Source organism: Zalophus californianus, chromosome 14, assembly GCF_009762305.2.
Source record: "Zalophus californianus isolate mZalCal1 chromosome 14, mZalCal1.pri.v2, whole genome shotgun sequence".
Classification (NCBI taxonomy): Eukaryota; Metazoa; Chordata; class Mammalia; order Carnivora; family Otariidae; genus Zalophus; species Zalophus californianus.
This window is the reverse complement of record NC_045608.1, coordinates 38561483-38578153: the sequence shown is the minus strand read 5'-3', so window position 1 is coordinate 38578153 and position 16671 is coordinate 38561483. Positions and strand designations below refer to the sequence as shown.

The 16671-nt window shown below is 41.9% G+C and overlaps 1 protein-coding gene across 18 annotated transcripts in view; it reads right to left on the bottom strand.

Moving 5' to 3' along the window:
• Window positions 1-16671, bottom strand: part of EPB41L3 (erythrocyte membrane protein band 4.1 like 3) — a 235109-nt gene that overhangs the window by 153634 nt on the left and 64804 nt on the right. The window lies entirely within an intron of this gene.

The window sequence follows — 16671 nt, the reverse complement described above, 5'->3', positions numbered from 1 at the left end:
AATAATCTTGGAAAGTGATAGAAGTATTCACACAAGTATTCACACCATTTACATCAGAATCACTCACAGTGCTTGTTTATATAACCCATTCTTGGGGTCCAGCCCTAAACTAAGCAAATCAGAACCTCTGGGGTCCAGAGAGCAGGCACTTTTAACAAGGTCCCCAGGATCCAGGAGACCAGTGTACAACAATAATCCCCCAGGGAACAAAGTTAGTGTACTCAGAATCTTGTCTCGTAGAAGTTGGAACAGAGACAAGTGGTAGGAGGTTAGCCTCATTCAGCCATATAGGTAGCAGAACTAAAGGGAGTCTACACTACAAGTCAGTTCACATCTTGCAAGAAGAGTTATTGCTTGGATCCTGTCGTATGCATCAATTTGCAACAGCAGTTCATTAGCAGTAAGTATAGTAATAAATAACAATGAAAGATTGTTCTGTACCCATTTCCAGCAATAATTGGATTAGATGCCCATTTACTGAAGATGGCAGTAAAACTACAACTCTGCCCTTAATTTCCAAGTGCACAAAACATCTTTACAAAGTTGCCAAGGGATGTCTCATTAAAACAGGAAATGGAGAACTAATTGCTGGCAGTTTGGTTAAGTGTGAGATTTGACAATCTCAAACCCTGCAAACAGAGACTTTATTAATATCTTTTGGTATAACATACATATGCAAACAGACGCCCCCTTAGATGAGGAATTTTGTTCAGAAAAACAATATCATTAATCCCATTGAATTAATGATAACTTTATTGTAAGGGTCTTACATTTTTCATATGGATTTGTAAGGTTCTTTTAATTTTATAGTTGATAAGATCTATAAGCATGAAAAAATGTTATTCCAGCACTATGTCTACATATATTTAAGTAGCAAGACAACATGGGGGCATCAGAAATAGTTTCTTTGGTTAAAAGGATGTTAAAGAACGAGATTTCAGCTCAATAAAAGGACTGCTATTGTAATATGGACCCGGTTGTCTTATGGGTAGTAGGCTCTCTACCTAGAATGTTCAAGGAGATACCATAATGTCAGTATGGCCCCAGAGGAGAGTCCTCTATCAGGTGGGCACTTAGACAATGTCATATTAAAAGTTGTGTCCAACTCTGAGATCAAATTGCTTTCCATGTGTTTGCCACTCAGGAACCAGGAATTGTCCACAATTCTTCACTGTTGAGGTAGAAACTCAAACGTTGACTTCATTAAGATACACTGATAGATGTATATTTACATGTTACAGAACAGCCCAGAAAACTTCTTTGTTATAGGTTGAGATTGATTTGTCATTGGCTTAGTGCTTTTTCTCTGTAAATCTGATGACAATATCCACTCCTGTTCCCCTCCCACATGTTTCTCTGATCCATCAGTCCAATCTACTTGTCCCACCCTTGCTCATCAGACCTTTCTTATCTCTGAGCCAGGTTTTACTGAGTGGCCTTAGGTGGCTGAGAATGATGTTGAGTCAAGGTATAAAGATTCTGAATAGGAAACCATTATATTTGCAAGTCTTTTCCTAAATTTTTTCCAGGTGTTCCAATGCCCATTTCCAAATTATTCCACTGTTCAACAAAATCAAGCAGGCATACACCTACTGCATTACATATATGTTCATGAACACCCTTAGAGCCCAATGAACAGAGTACTAGGTGATAAAATCATTATGTGGCCTTGGGCAAATTTTAGCTATTCTTGTTATCAATATCCATTGAAATACTCCTTCCATTTTCTGTTTTACTAGAATAACATGATGGTTCTCAACCATGGCTGTACATTAGAAGAATCACTTAAGGGAACACTTAAAAAAACTGCAACTCAAGGTCAGCATCATGCCTGGGTGATAGATCTATATGGGGTTATTATTATAATTCTCTTTACTCTGTATACATTTGACATATTAAAATATAATTTTAAAATGCTGATGCTTGAGATCTATCCCAATCCAATTAGATCACAACCTTTAGAAAGAGGCCCAGGTATCAGTATTTGGTGACCTTTTCCAAGTGGTTTTTATGTGTAGGTAGAGTGGAAGAACAGGAGTACAAATCACAAAACTGAACGTTAATAATTCCTCAAAAGCAAGATGCCGTAAAAGTAAATGTTAATAGAATTAATATAAATTCTTAATAAAAACCAATTAATAGATATTGACTACCTATTTATATCCTTAAAAAAAAATTGCCTCAAGTACTTGATAGCAGCCGTTGGATTAAGCATGCGTGCACCCATAATCCTCTATAACGCTAGCTGGTGTTTGAACACACGTTTGGTTTCCTGGGCAGTGCCCGCCATCAGATTTGTTGGTACTCACACTCCTTAGGGGAAGCCTATTACTGTAGCTGGCTGCCCACTTCATTGTAATGTGTCAATAAAATGATGGCATATTTAACAACAGGCATAAAGAACTCATAACACACTAAATATCATGACTAGGATTTCAACAACTCTTCAAACACTCCAGAGGAAAAAATATCATTCATGGTTTTATTCCAAGTTCTTGTGTGAGATAGAGAAAATACACATACTCACTCAGGTTTATCTTAGGTAATAAATAATAGAAGGTCCCAGCATGTACTTTTTGATGAAACAGTTAAAAATACTTGAAAAAATTAGAGGGGGTCTCTAGGGAATCATGTCTAAATAAATATAATCTTAATGTTTTATGAATGGGAGCTAGCGATTTCCCCCCTGGGGGAGGGGGGTTCAGGCATTGAGATATGACATCATGGTGCCCAGCCCAGGGATCATTATTTCTATTCAGAGTCAAAATGTATTGATCATTTACTTTGTGCAAGGAGCTGTTTTACGAGCCCTTGTTCTATGAGACTACCTCATTTTACCATCACAAGAACTTTGTGAGATAGATTCTATGATCACCCCTATTTTACAGAATGGGGAAATGAGGCAGAAGCAGGTTCAACAATGTGTTCAAGGAGACACAATGACTGGTAGAGCTATAGGATGGTCTGGGGTGATCTGATTCCTCAGCTGGACATGGAAGATCTCTCACTAGAGAGCCACACACACACACACACTTTTTTTTTGGCTTTCAAGAATAGTAATTTTACAGTACAATAGTGCACCGCAACGAGCAAACATTGCATCAGCTCGGAAGTCAGAATAGCACTGAGTTAAGGAATGACTTTCCATTACCATGGGCATTTTAGAGAACTAAAAAGTCTCTAAGAATACTAATATAGAAAAAATACTCAGGTCATTTATAAGTTTAAGAAGCCACTAAAAGAACTTAGGGCAAATGCTAATAAAATCATTATCATTATTATTAATTTTTCTTTAATACACTATGTGCCACACATTTTTAAGTGCTTCATACATATATTTTCTCTTTTTCCTCACAGTTTTATGAGGCAGGAACTCTCATGATCCCCATTTTAGAGAGGATAAACCTGAGGCAGCTGAGCCGCTAACTAACTTGTCCCTGATCACACATCCGGGACCAATTTTACTCTGCAGCCTGTGCTCTTAACCACAATGCTAAGTTGTTCTTATACAATTCCATATGTTCAGTTGGAATTTCCTCTACAGGAAAGGAAATATTACATTTAAAAAGTGGTAGCATGCGTGGAATCCTTATATAGATATGTATCTATTTTACTAGGAAGACTATTCTACTACCGTTTACAACTTGAGAAAAAGACCAAAGGGGAATGTTCTGACCCACTGGTAAATCCTAGTGGCCCTACCTTCAACATATATCCAGAATATGACCACTTCCCTTCACAATTGCCACTAGCAGTCTGGTGTAAGCCATCACCATCCCCCCGCCTGGTTCCTCCAACAGCCTCATCACATCTCTCTCTTCTGCCACCATGAGTCCTTTCTAGTCATTGTCCAGACGAGTGTTGTGATCCTCTAGAACCAGCCAGGTCACATCAGTCACATATGTTCAAAACCCCCACAGGCCTCCGGACCTGCATCATCCGGCCTCAGGGCATCTGACCCCACCATTTGGGCACATCTCCCAGCCATACTCCCTGTCTCTCTCACTCTGGTCTTGCAGGTCCTCAGACAAGCCGGGCTTCTCTCACGCTAACATCCCCATCTCCCTCACGTGTGCTCGTATGTCATCTTCTCCAAGGGGCCTACCCTGATAATCTTATTAAACCTGTGACCGGGCTATGAGCGCCTGGGTGGCTCAGTTGGTTAAGCGACTGCCTTCGGCTCAGGGTCATGATCCTGGAGTCCCGGGATCGAGTCCCGCATCGGGCTCCCTGCTCAGCAGGGAGTCTCTGCTTCTCCCTCTGACCCTCTTCCCTCTCGTGCTCTCTCTCATTCTCTCTCTCTCTCTCTCAAATAAATAAAATCTTTACAAAAAAAACCAAAACCTGTGACTGGGCTACCCCAGCACTCCTACCCCCTTATCACCTAACATACCTGTCAATTCCTTATTTATCATGTTTATTGTCTGTCTTCTGCCATTCAATTAAGTCCCACAAAGGCAGGGGTTCCGGGCTCCTATTGACTGGTGACCCAGCTACCTAGAGTGGTGCCTCGCAGAGGGAAAGCATTCATTGTACATTTGTTGGATGAAAGGATGAGAAAAGCAGCAGGGATTATAAAATGTGAGACTCTGAGAAAATACAGAATTGAGGAGTTAGGTGCCCAGGATTGGGATGAGACACCAGAAGGAAGATATTCAGAAGGAAGAAACTATAAGAACGGTGGGCCTATGATAAAAGAATGTGCATCATTCTATGCAGTATACCTCCCCCACAGCCACTGGTGGAACTGATTTGGGCAAAATCTCCCAACCACCCTAAAGGACTCCCCAGCCTCACCCCTGATCCAACACATGATGCCAGCTGGGTGCATCTCCCACCACGTCCTCAGAGATGAAACAGTGGTAAAGCCACCCCTCCCAAAATGCCACTGGGTCATTTCTTAACATCAGGGTGGATTTAACCAGCACTCATCTTCTCGGGACAAAAGAAAATATGACAGGATCCAAGCAGGACCCTCTATAGTCATCTGCACAAACAATGAAATTGACCACTGTGGCGGAAAATGTCAGATCAACTGAAGCAGAAGTGTCCAGGCTAATATTATTTTTCATATCAATGGTTGCCATGGTGATACTTATAAAGATTTAGCAACAATCAGGCAGTGAATTTAAGAGGCTGCTGGAGGAAAAGAAGTTGTAACGTACCCTCTGTCTTCACAAATCACTCTCATTCCACTTGTGCCCAATAAATGGCTCACTTCTTTTGATTGCACTTGGCATGCCCATGAAAGATGAGTTTTCGACTCTGTAATTTCAAGCTTGAAGCCCGTACTGTGTTTTTCCATTTGGTCTGCATTAAGGATTTATTCAGTGTTTCATGGTGCCTTTCCAAGGTCACCAGGCCATTCCCTCATCTGCCAAGAATGTCTCCTCATCCCCAGCCTCTTCCTCTGCCAGAGCACCCAAGTTCTAAGGCCTCCCACCGCCTGGAAGGAGTGTCTGTGTATGTACCATTGCCAACTTTATGCAACAGCCATAATATAAACAAATTTTAGGAGACAGAATATCTAAACCACTCCCTCCAACTCCACTGCTAGACTGCAAGCCCTGTGAGGGTGCAAATTATCTCTTACTCATATTTGTATGTCCCAGAATGAGTAGCATGGCACATTAATCTTTAAAAAAAAAAAAATGAAAAAATCCCTAGCGCTAGGTACTAGAGAGCTTAGTGAATGACACCACCAATCTTCAGTCATGGAAGTTAGAAACCCTGGTATCTTCCTGGCACCTTAACTTTCCTTCAACCCCTTTATCAGATCTATTACCAAGTCCTTTGCCTTCTACCTTAATCTCCCGGATCTATCCACATTGCTTCCTCCTTGCCCTCTGTTCTATAATAAATTCTTGTCTGGTCTCTAATCCAGCCTCACCTCCCCCACCTCACTCCATGCCCTGCCCAGACCATGGGGATGTGGGACATGCATAAACTCTCAGAGATGTAAGACCAAGGCTGTGGTCCCCTGCTTAGCACACTCCCTTCCCACTGTTCCCAGGGTGAGGACAACAGCTTCTTAGTGCAGCTTCAACACCCTGAGTTCTCTCCAGGATCCTGAACCAGACCCCTCCCCCTGCTCTGGGCAGACTGGTAACCTTTCCACTGCCTAGATAGGTCACATGTCCTCATTAGGGGCTCTGGCGGTAACAGTCCCTCTGTGTCCCAGCACCGCTCCACTGCAGGTATGCACTGCGTGTGAGTGATTATTGGAGGAACCCCCATTTCCCTTCATGAGACTGAGGACTGGGGTTGCTTCTGCTCATTAGTGTGTCCCCAGCTAGCACACCACCTGGCATGCAGGAGACACTCGGTGAACATTTATGAAAAATACCTGTGGACTGTCATCACTGGAACCAGTACCATCCATAATACTTAGGCATCTGCCTACACAGGTGGTGGTGAGGGGCTCTCTACATCTGCGTGATACAAGGGAAAAGGAAAAGCATAGACCCCAACTCAACAAGGCTTTTCTGGCCTTGGACACTTAAGTAAGGTTCGCGGAGGGCACTCAAATATTTATCTGTTTTATTTGTGAACATGGACTGAGGAGAAACAAAAACCTTGCCATTTTCCTAGCAGTGTGGCTGGAGCAGGGACATCTGACACCAGAAATGCTATCAGTATGGGAGGGAGAATGACCCAACTGTCCCTCAGAGCAGAGCATCAGCCTCTGGACTTCACCACTAGGTCTTGTTTGCTCTCTGGATGTCAGTGATTAATCCTGTTAGAGAAATTAAAGGGCAGAAAAATGAGACTTTTTCTACATCAGACATCAGGGATGGGTTGAGGGAAAGCCAGGCAGACTGGGAGTCTCTCTGTCTGCCCAAGGCCCCACGTGGGGGACCGAGTGTGAGGCCTGGAGTCAGCGCACTGGCTCTTCGGTGCGCCAGCGCCCGAAACTTGGCTTGGGCTGCGTTGCTTCATCTCCATTTATCTGCTTTCTCATCTCTAAACTGAATGACTAAACCTGCTTCAAGGACTATTGAGAGGATTAAATGAAATAATTGATTTAAATAGCACTTAGTGAGCCTAAGTGTCATATGATGGTGTTGCAGTTAGGAGGGCAGCTCACAATAATACAGTTGGCCACTGTCCTCAGCTGCTGCCGCCCCGTGGGCCCTGAGGCCTCCTCCTTCCATCTCACCTCAGGGGACTCCAGGATGCAGAAGCTGAGCAGGGGTGCCCTTGGAGAACCAGACCACTTGACAAAGTGAAGGAGCATGGCTCTCAACCCTGTGGGGCAGGAAGCGGGGGCGGTGAACGTATAAATCCGCTTCACAGATGGGCTGGGAAAGAAGCATCCAGGAGCCCTTAACAGCTTATCTGCTGGGGCTGCTGACTTGGTTACCCTGCCCGATGGAAATGGCACAAGTGCAGGAACCCACATCTGCTCGAAGGGAACAGACCTCATATTTTTAAATAAAGAACATCTGTGTTAACATGTGTGCTGGTCCTAATATATTTTTTTTTTCATTCCAGTCTTGCAGCCATTGCTAGAAGCATTTTTTAAGGCACTCATTTGAGAAGTTCTTTGAAGAGCATACACCTTATTATTTGGGAATCACTTCAAAAACTGCAAGTACTCATGTTGTCGAAGATGGGTTGGGCTTTTTGAAGGAGACAAGATGATTTCGCACAGGTTAATGAATAAGGGGGTCAGCCAGAGACAGAGTCATCGGGTGTCAAAAACAAACCAAAAGAAAACCCTGAGTTTTAACTATAAACACACTCCACAGAATTCTTAGAATAGTTTAACGTGCTAATTTGGAAGGAAGTTTCCAAAGTACTTCCAAAAAGATCTTGAGCAACAGAACCATCTCCACCCACAAAAATAACTGTCATTTATTGAGTGCTTACTATCTGCCAGGCACTCTTCTTGACACACATTCTATCACTCCGGATTCAAAATATCCTTAAGTCTATTATACCCAACTTACAGATGAGAGGTTAGGTAACTGCCCACGGTCATAACCAGGTAAACAGTAGAACTGTACTTATCTGCATAGAGGTATTTATTGGAATATCTCTCCTTTCCAAAAAGTTAGCATTCCTTTGAATGAATGCACTCTGATATATTTGGGTTTTTTGAAATTTATCATAATACTCAAGCTTCTCTTAATCGATACAAAAACAGAACACTGCCACAGATATGCAGGATCAATGGAACCTGGGGCCTAAACCACTGGGAACAGGGCTTTGCAAATGTACAGAAATCCCCAGTGCCTAGGGGAACCATTATGAGACCCTTTCAAATAGGAAGCAGAAATGAGCCTCATAAAAACCTGGAAATGAGCAACAGATAATGGCATTCGTATCCAGATACCATTATGCTTATGTGGAGAATTTAAGCTGGTGATACATAGAATAATTATGTATTATATTTAATTATATAAAAGCTGCCCAGTCTAGGTGTTTAAGAGCTGAGTTTAAACCTGGTTCTGGAATCCGCTGGCTGTGTAGTGAGTTATCCTTCAGGGCCTCAGTATCTTAGTCGCAAAGTGGGGATGACCACATCACCCTCTTTGTGGGGTCACACAAGACTCAAATACATATGTTAAGCTATTCCAGTTGTGCCCAGCATGTAATAAGCACATTATAAATGTTAGATATTATTAGGGGCACCTGGGTGACTCAGTGGCTTAAGTGTCTGACTCCGGCTCAGGTCATGATCTCAGGGTCCTGGGATCGAGCCCCGTGTGGGGCTCCTTGCTCAACGGGGAGCCTGCTTCTCCCTCTCCCTCTGCCATTCCCCCCACTTGTGCTCTCTGGCTCTCTCTGTCAAATAAATAAAATCTTTTTAAAATTTTTAAAAATGTTAGCTATTATTATTAATATTTGTGTACAAATACATTAATTTTCTAAGGGTCATTATCTGGGAGAGGGCACAGCAGGACAGAGACATTCATATTCCACAAGTGCTCTTAGTCTTTGACAGTGGTGCTTTAATTCAACTAGACTACATCAGGTATGAGTTTTTTGAGCTTTAGGAGGATTTTCCTTGCCAACATTACACAGTGTCTGAAATTAATTAGTAGTTGCTAAAGTGGAAAGCTTCCAGGATCATTTCTGTATAATCCCTCAAAAAAAGAATAATTTGGCATAGACTCCTTATGAAGATGAATAAACACTTTTTTTTCCTGTAGAGAACTTTGTGATCTTCAAAATATTTGCCTACAGTTTTATTTTTATGACATGAGGCAGCCACAGTCTAAATTTGCAGATCAATAGAATAGATGATAATGTTTTCCACCATGGAATGTTCTCATATCATTAAGTCTGGACTTATTAACAGCCCTATTTACAAATTAATGAAGAGGGGAATTTTCCCTGGTTTCCTAATTTAGAATGCCGATTTCATACAAAACGAGAGAGACACCGTGATGGGGACCCTGGAGTATGTACCAGCAGTGGGAAGTGTCTGCTTTTGCCACCAGAGCCCTGCCTTTGCCCCTATCTTACAATGAGAATGAGGCCAGAGAATGTTCTGCTGGGGCTTTCTGTAAATTCCTAGCTAACTCAATAGCCACCAAAGGTAGAACCCCAAAGGCAGAGCTTCACAGCCCCAATGCAAAAAAAATGGCAACTGGGTATGATTAACATACTACAGTTTATCCAGACGTTGAGTGTATTACGGATGAAATAGGCTTTTGTCCAATTACCTGGGAAGCCAACCACTAGAATAGTCTTTTCTGTGGGACAATGTCTGCTGAGTTCCAAATAATCAATCTGCAAATGAACTTCTGGATGTAAGTGTTTATAAATTCATGGTTATTTGGTTTAATTTGAAACCCTCTTGCAGCTCATGCCAATCATGCAGCTTTTACTTGGTTACCTCTCCAGGAAAACCTGTGAAGACTAAACAGACTTACTGATGGTTTTATTACTATCTCAGATTCTTTATATGTGATCTAAATAAAATATTTTTCATCTGCCACATAACTGACAGCTTTTCTAGTAAGACCAGAGAAAATCCATTATACTGTACCTGTATTATTACAATGTTTCTTATATTTAAAATTTTGCCTCTATGGGCTTTAAAGCATGGATATGTTAGTTAGCCTAACTTTACATCAATGTTTCTTTTCATCTTATTTTGATCTTTGCCTCAAACACTCTGATGCCATCCCAATGTGAAAATATATGTACCTCCACTGGCCTTCCCCAAAATGCTCCTCTCCCTACAAATCCTCCCAGAATCTATGCACTGGATTAGGTTTTTCTGCAACTCTGAGTTACAGAGATGCTGAAAGTAATCTAAGGTGTTTGTATAAATGGGCAATAGAAAAATGGAAATAGCACAAGAGCTGATTAAAGCTAAATTTAAAATTAGATGGGTTCCCTTGATTAATGGCATAGCAACAGTGATGACTGACGGGTGGAGAACATCCCAATCCACACTAATCTAGATTCCAGAGCTCTGAGAGTGAAGAACTCTCATCCCTACCTTAAAATTAATTTTTCAGAAAAAGCTCCCCCAGAGAAACATTTAGAAAGACTAAACAATTCTGGCAGCACGATCTACCTGATAAGAGTAACTTTGTAATTTTAACTTTTTCAAACCTAATTCACTCTGTAGGAACAGACAGCCAGTTACTGAACTAAGGTGGGCCTCAGGTAAAGTACAAGTTCATCTAAATAGGGGAATTAAGCACACAGATCCTAAAAGTTCTAGAGAACACTGCAGGATGCCCTGCTGCACCATTCCAAAAATCTACATTTGTTCGGGTACACTGATCAGGAAAAGGAACATCTGCACATTTATTGAAAGGAAATTAAATGGCAGGCGTCGTTTTGTGACTTGAATGTTACATTCTACACTTTACATAGTAATTTCCAAGACTTTATATTGGAGGGAAAAGAAAAACAGAGAACTTACTATCTTCTGTGGCTTTCTTAGGGCCATACAAGGCAAATCCTTCACAAGAAGTGCCGAGCTTCTGAAAGGCCAGTGGTAGACTGAATGAGATGTCCAATGAGAAATTTTATTTTTCAATTGTGATACATGGTTATAAACGACTTTTTAAAAATTTGCTTCATGCGTTAGCCTGGAGCATCCTATAGCACTAGAGGGGGTTGGGGTGCATAGAAAGAACACAGAAGCCAATCTGAATGAGCTCCTGATGGCCACGGCTAGAACCATTTAAGTAAAACATTAAATAAGGATAGCATTGGATTATAACCCAAAGAATAAAGTAAATATCTATGAGACTATATTGCCATAAATAAATGACTGGATAAATAAATAAAAGGAGGAAAAGGAACAACTGTGCTTTACAGAAGAATTCCAACTCATGATTGTAGGATGAACGAAGGAAATAGAAAACTCACCATTACAGAACCACAGGAATAATTGCTACAGCCAGGATTCCCTAGAGAATGTTCAAGTTAGTGGGTGAAAGTGTAAGTCGCATGGTTTCAAACTATCTCTCCCCAGATGTTTCTTAACTACAAAAAAAAAAAAAAGTTAAATCTCCAGCAGAGAAACTACCTTAACCAAGAAAGTTGACATCATCAGTAACAAGTCACATAGCTGTGAGCCTGCACAGAGAGGCACGTCACCTATGTGGATTCTCCCCCAAAATGCATAACCCCAATCCAATCATAGGGAAACAGGAGAAAAGCCCAAATCGAGGGGCATTCTACATATCACCTGATGCATTACCCTTTAAAAGTGTCAGCGCCAAGAAACACAAGATTAGGGCACTAAGAAGCTCCCAGCAAGTCAACTAACATGCAAAAGGGAGGGATCTCAGAATGGATCCTGGAACAGAAAAAGGACATTGGTTGGAAAATTGCTAAATATAAACAAAGTCTGTGGTTTATAGTATTGTGCCAATGTCAGTTTCTTAGTGTTGATCATTATCCCACGCCTATGTAAGTTGTTAAACTCAGGGGTAGCTGGGTGGGGGCTATCCTCTCTGTATTACTGTTACGACTCATCTGTTCAGTTGAAAATCACTTCAAAATAAAAAGTTAAAAACCACATAAATCAGGCCGCCTAGGTGGCTCAGTTGTTAAGCCTCTGCCTTTGGCTCAGGTCATGATCTCAGGGTCCTGGGATCGAGCCCCGCATCGGGCTCCCTGCTCGGCGGGAAGCCTGCTTCTCCCTCTCCCACTCCCCCTGCTTGTGTTCCCTCTCTTGCTGTGTCTCTCTCTGTCAAATAAATAAATAAAATATTTTAAAAAAAACACATAAATGATTGAAAAATTGCTTAGCTACTGGCTTTATATCCAAACTGAGTTGTATCTTGAAGGATGAACAGAAGTTAAACAATGACAACGAGGACACCTTGATCTTCCTAGCCGGCATGGTGATCTTTAATAGATGTTCTTAAGTTCATTGACTTGCTAACCTTCCTTGTGTATCTAGAAATCTTATATTCCTTTCTAGGAGAATAGAAAGCCCTTGCCCATCACAGAACAGGAATTAGATCTCTTACACAATCCTCAAGCACTGAAAGCTGTAAATAGGAACCAGTAAATCTACACAGAATCAGCAAATGTTAGAGGCCGCTGTGCCCCTTTACTGATCAATGACCCCCTCACCCTTTAAAGCCCTCTTGGCGAGGCAAAAACCCAGCGTTGGCTTTTGGACAAGAGTCAGGTTTGCCCCCAGGTGGCCAGCCTCCTGAATAAAGCTCATATTCCTTTCCAGTCAACACTCGTCTCTTAAGTATTGGCCCTTCTGGTGATGCGCAGCTGAACTTTGGATTCAGTTACAAAAATGGGGAACATAGCCAACTTAGATAAAAGAAGAATGAATTGTATGACCTAGTTCCATTTCTCACTCAACCAATTATGGGCTGTGTGACCTTGGGCAAGTTACTCAATTTCTCTAAAGCTCAGTTTCTTCATCAATAAGGGACAAGGCAGGATACCCACCTCATGGAGCTGGAAAGAATAACTAAATGAAATAAACCATACAAGGAGAGTAATATGCCTGGCATATTATACAAACTCAGTCAGTGTTAACCATGCTGATGGCGATGATGGCAACAACACTGGAAATGATGATGACGAACAGCCTATGACTGGCCACTTGCACAAATCTTCTCCCTCCATAAAGCCTACAGAAGTTCTCAAAGCTCTGGCCTGCAAACTACCAATGTGGATTCTTTCAGACACCCCCTGATACCTTCCTGGCCCTGTTCCTACCGTTTTGTTAGATGTTTATTGAGCACTCACTGTGTGACTTTGTACTTCATTAGTGTAGCAAAAACAGATAAAAGAGAGCTGGTCTCTGGCTTTGGGAAAAATAAACATGTTCCTGTCTAATGGGAGAACACACATGAACAAATCATTTAATACAGGGAACGCTCTGCTGGAGGTAGGCCAAGGTACTACCACAAGAGCATCTAACACAGCCTGAGCTGAGTGTTTCTGGATGAACAGGAGCTTAGACAGCAAAGAAGGATGGATGAGGGTGGGGAAGGGGATTCCAGGCAGAAGGAATAACTGAATTAGAAAAGGCACAGGATCCTTGAAATAGCCAGGAGTATGGGGAACTCTGTGAAAAGAGAAGATGGGAAAAAACTGAACAGAGGCAGGTAAGGCCTAAGTGACTGATGACTGTGTATATCAAGGTAAGTCCTTGATTTTAACCTGTGGGTGATGGTTAGTAGTGAGGGGAGCGACACGGTTAGATTTGTATTTTAGAGCTATTGTTCTGACGACATGTGGGAGAAAGGACTGAAGAGACAGAGGGTGGGTTAGTGTCAGGGCCACCAAGGAGAAGAGTTTTGCTATCCTTTAAGCAAGAAATAATAAGTATTGATACTAATAAATCAGTTATTATTCTTAAATTAAGTAATTAGCAGGGCACTAATAGTGGGGATGGAAAAAATGAGAGGGACTTAGATATGCAGAAGAAAAACCTGGCAGGAGTTGATGTTCCATTTCTTTTTTTTTTTTTAATTTAATTTTATTATGTTAGTCAACATACATTACATCATTAGTTTTTTATTTTATTTTATTTTAAAGATTTTATTTATTTATTTGAGAGAGAGAACGAGAGAGAATGAGAGAGAGAGAGAGAGAGAGAGCACATGAAAGAGGGGAGGGTCAGAGGGAGAAGCAGACTCCCTGCCAAGCCAGGGAACCCGAAGCAGGATTCGATCCCGGGACACCAGGATCATGACTTGAGCCGAAGGCAGTCGCTTAACCAACTGAGCCACCCAGGCACCCTACATCATTACTTTTTTATGTAGTGTTCCATGATCCATTGTTTGTGCATAACACTCAGTGCTCCACGCAGAATGTGCCCTCTTTAATACCCATCACCAGGCTAACACATCCCCCCACCACCTCCCCTCTAAAACCCTCAGTTTGTTTCTCAGAGTCCATAGTCTCTCATGGTTCGTCTCCACCTCTGATTTCCCCCCTTCATTTTTCCCTTCCTACTATCTTCCTTTTTTTTTTAACATATAATGTATTATTTCTTTCAGAGGTACAGGTCTGTGATTCGTCAGTCTTACACAATTCACAGCGCTTGCCATATCACATACCCTCCCCAATGTCCATCACCCAGCCACCCCATCCCTCCCACCCCCCACCAGTCCAGCAACCCTCAGTTTGTTTCCTGAGATTAAGAATTCCTCATATCAGTGAGGTCATATGATACATGTCTTTCTCTGGTTGACTTATTTTGCTTAGCATAACAGCCTCTAGTTCCATCCACGTCATTACAAATGGCAAGATTTCAGGGTTTTTTTGATGGCTGCATAATATTCCATTACACACACACACACACACACACACACACATATACACATACCATTGATGTCCCATTTCTTGACACAGTTTCCAATCAATGCACAAAATTTGACTGAGTTAACTCACAATGAAAGGAAGGATCTGTAATGGATCTAGATTTCTAGCTTAGGTAGTACCTCACTGAGTAGTGGTGCCATTTACCTATCAAGGAGACATGGGGCAAAGAAATATGTTGTGGGGAGAGACAGGAAAGAGTGTTAGATAAATGACAGATTCTGTGGTGTACATGTTGACTCTGAGTGGTGAAGGGGGCATTTAGTTCATATTTCTAACAATTAGTAAAATACTTGCTTGAAGCTCAGGGAAGGTTGGAATTATAAAGTTAAGACCATGAGTAGGTAGAAAATCCCCATCCAGAGGCAACATGGATAAAAATAAGGACTTGGGCCAAAGATGGAGCCCTTGGTTAGGGTTGGGTACAGAGAGTGTTGCCAAGAGGAAAACCAAGAAGGATCTGTCATGGAGATAGACTGAGTAGAGCTAGCTAAATCATCCAGAAAATAAGGACTGAGAAGAGTCTGCTAGATTTAGAATATAACCATCACAATATGGCCTTGTCAGAGCAATCTCAGTTGAGTTTTGGGGATAAATAATTCAGTGGATTGAAGAGAGGTAAAAAAAATGCAGACATTGAAATATCAATGAATGTGGCCAATGATGATAATTACTAACTTACTGCCATCTTGCAGGGGAAAATAGGGCTTTATATCTTGCATGTATCATTCTCTCAGTAACTCTGTAATGTAGCTACTATTACTGCCATTTTAGAGGTGAGGAAATAGATGAAGGAAGGAGAGAGACAAAATGCTAGCAAGAAATGGATAAGAGAAAAGGTTTTTATTAACAAAGGATGAAACAGACTTGAGTATAATCATACTTAAAGGGGAAAGAATCATAGGGAATTGGAGGTTGGAATGTGGAACAGATGGTGGGTGTCTGGGCAAAGCTCTGGAGGAGGTGGGATTGTGAACACAGGTGAACCCAGAAGGACCTCTCATTCTCAGAAATGAGAAGGAAGGACAGAAGATGAGCTTAGTTACAAGTAAGTTGGGGGGCGCCTGGGTGGCTCAGTTGGTTAAGCCTCTGAGTCTTGATTTGCAGCTCAGGTCATGATCTCAGGGTGGTGAGATCGAGCCCCACACTGGGCTCCATACTGGGCATGGAACCTGCTTAAAATTCTCTCTCTTCCTCTGCCCCTCACCCTCGCCAAATATATAACAATATGTTTGGAAGTAATGGGTCAGAAAGTAGAGGTAGCTCACTTTTATCACCTCAGTTTTTCATATAAGTTCCCAAGGAAATAAAAATTCTCCCTTCTTTTCCCAGCTGCCCCACTCCTACTGAATTTCCTGCCACCAGTGGCACCCCGATCCCACAGCCCCTCTCAAGGCCTGTGTAGTAAGGGAAGAGGGGAGACATCAGACAATGTGGGGTGGGGCATGGACATCAGAATTCTACCTAATGGGGCTTTTTCCCCCCCAAATAATGGTGACATCTATAGGGCAACTACATTGATAACCTGAACTTTTCCCTCAAACAAACCATTACATAGCAAAATATTCGTTATCTGCAATAATGGTCTTTAAACTGAACTATGGATACCTCCGGCAGCACACAATTTTTTTTTTAAGGAATATGCTGGCACTTATCTAGTTTTAAGGGACTCAGTTTCCAGATTCTCAACTTCTAGACCCTAAAACTGATCTGCCTGAGAAAGCAACAGCCATCAGAGGTTCTCCTTTCTTACCTCCCAGTTAGCAACCCCTTCCTCCCGTTAGCAGTGCAAAGGCAAACCAGCCCCCAGGCCCAATCTCCACAGTACATTTTTCCAGGATAGCAAACCTTTGCTAAAAGATGGACAAAGGAAATTTCTTCAGTGGTTGG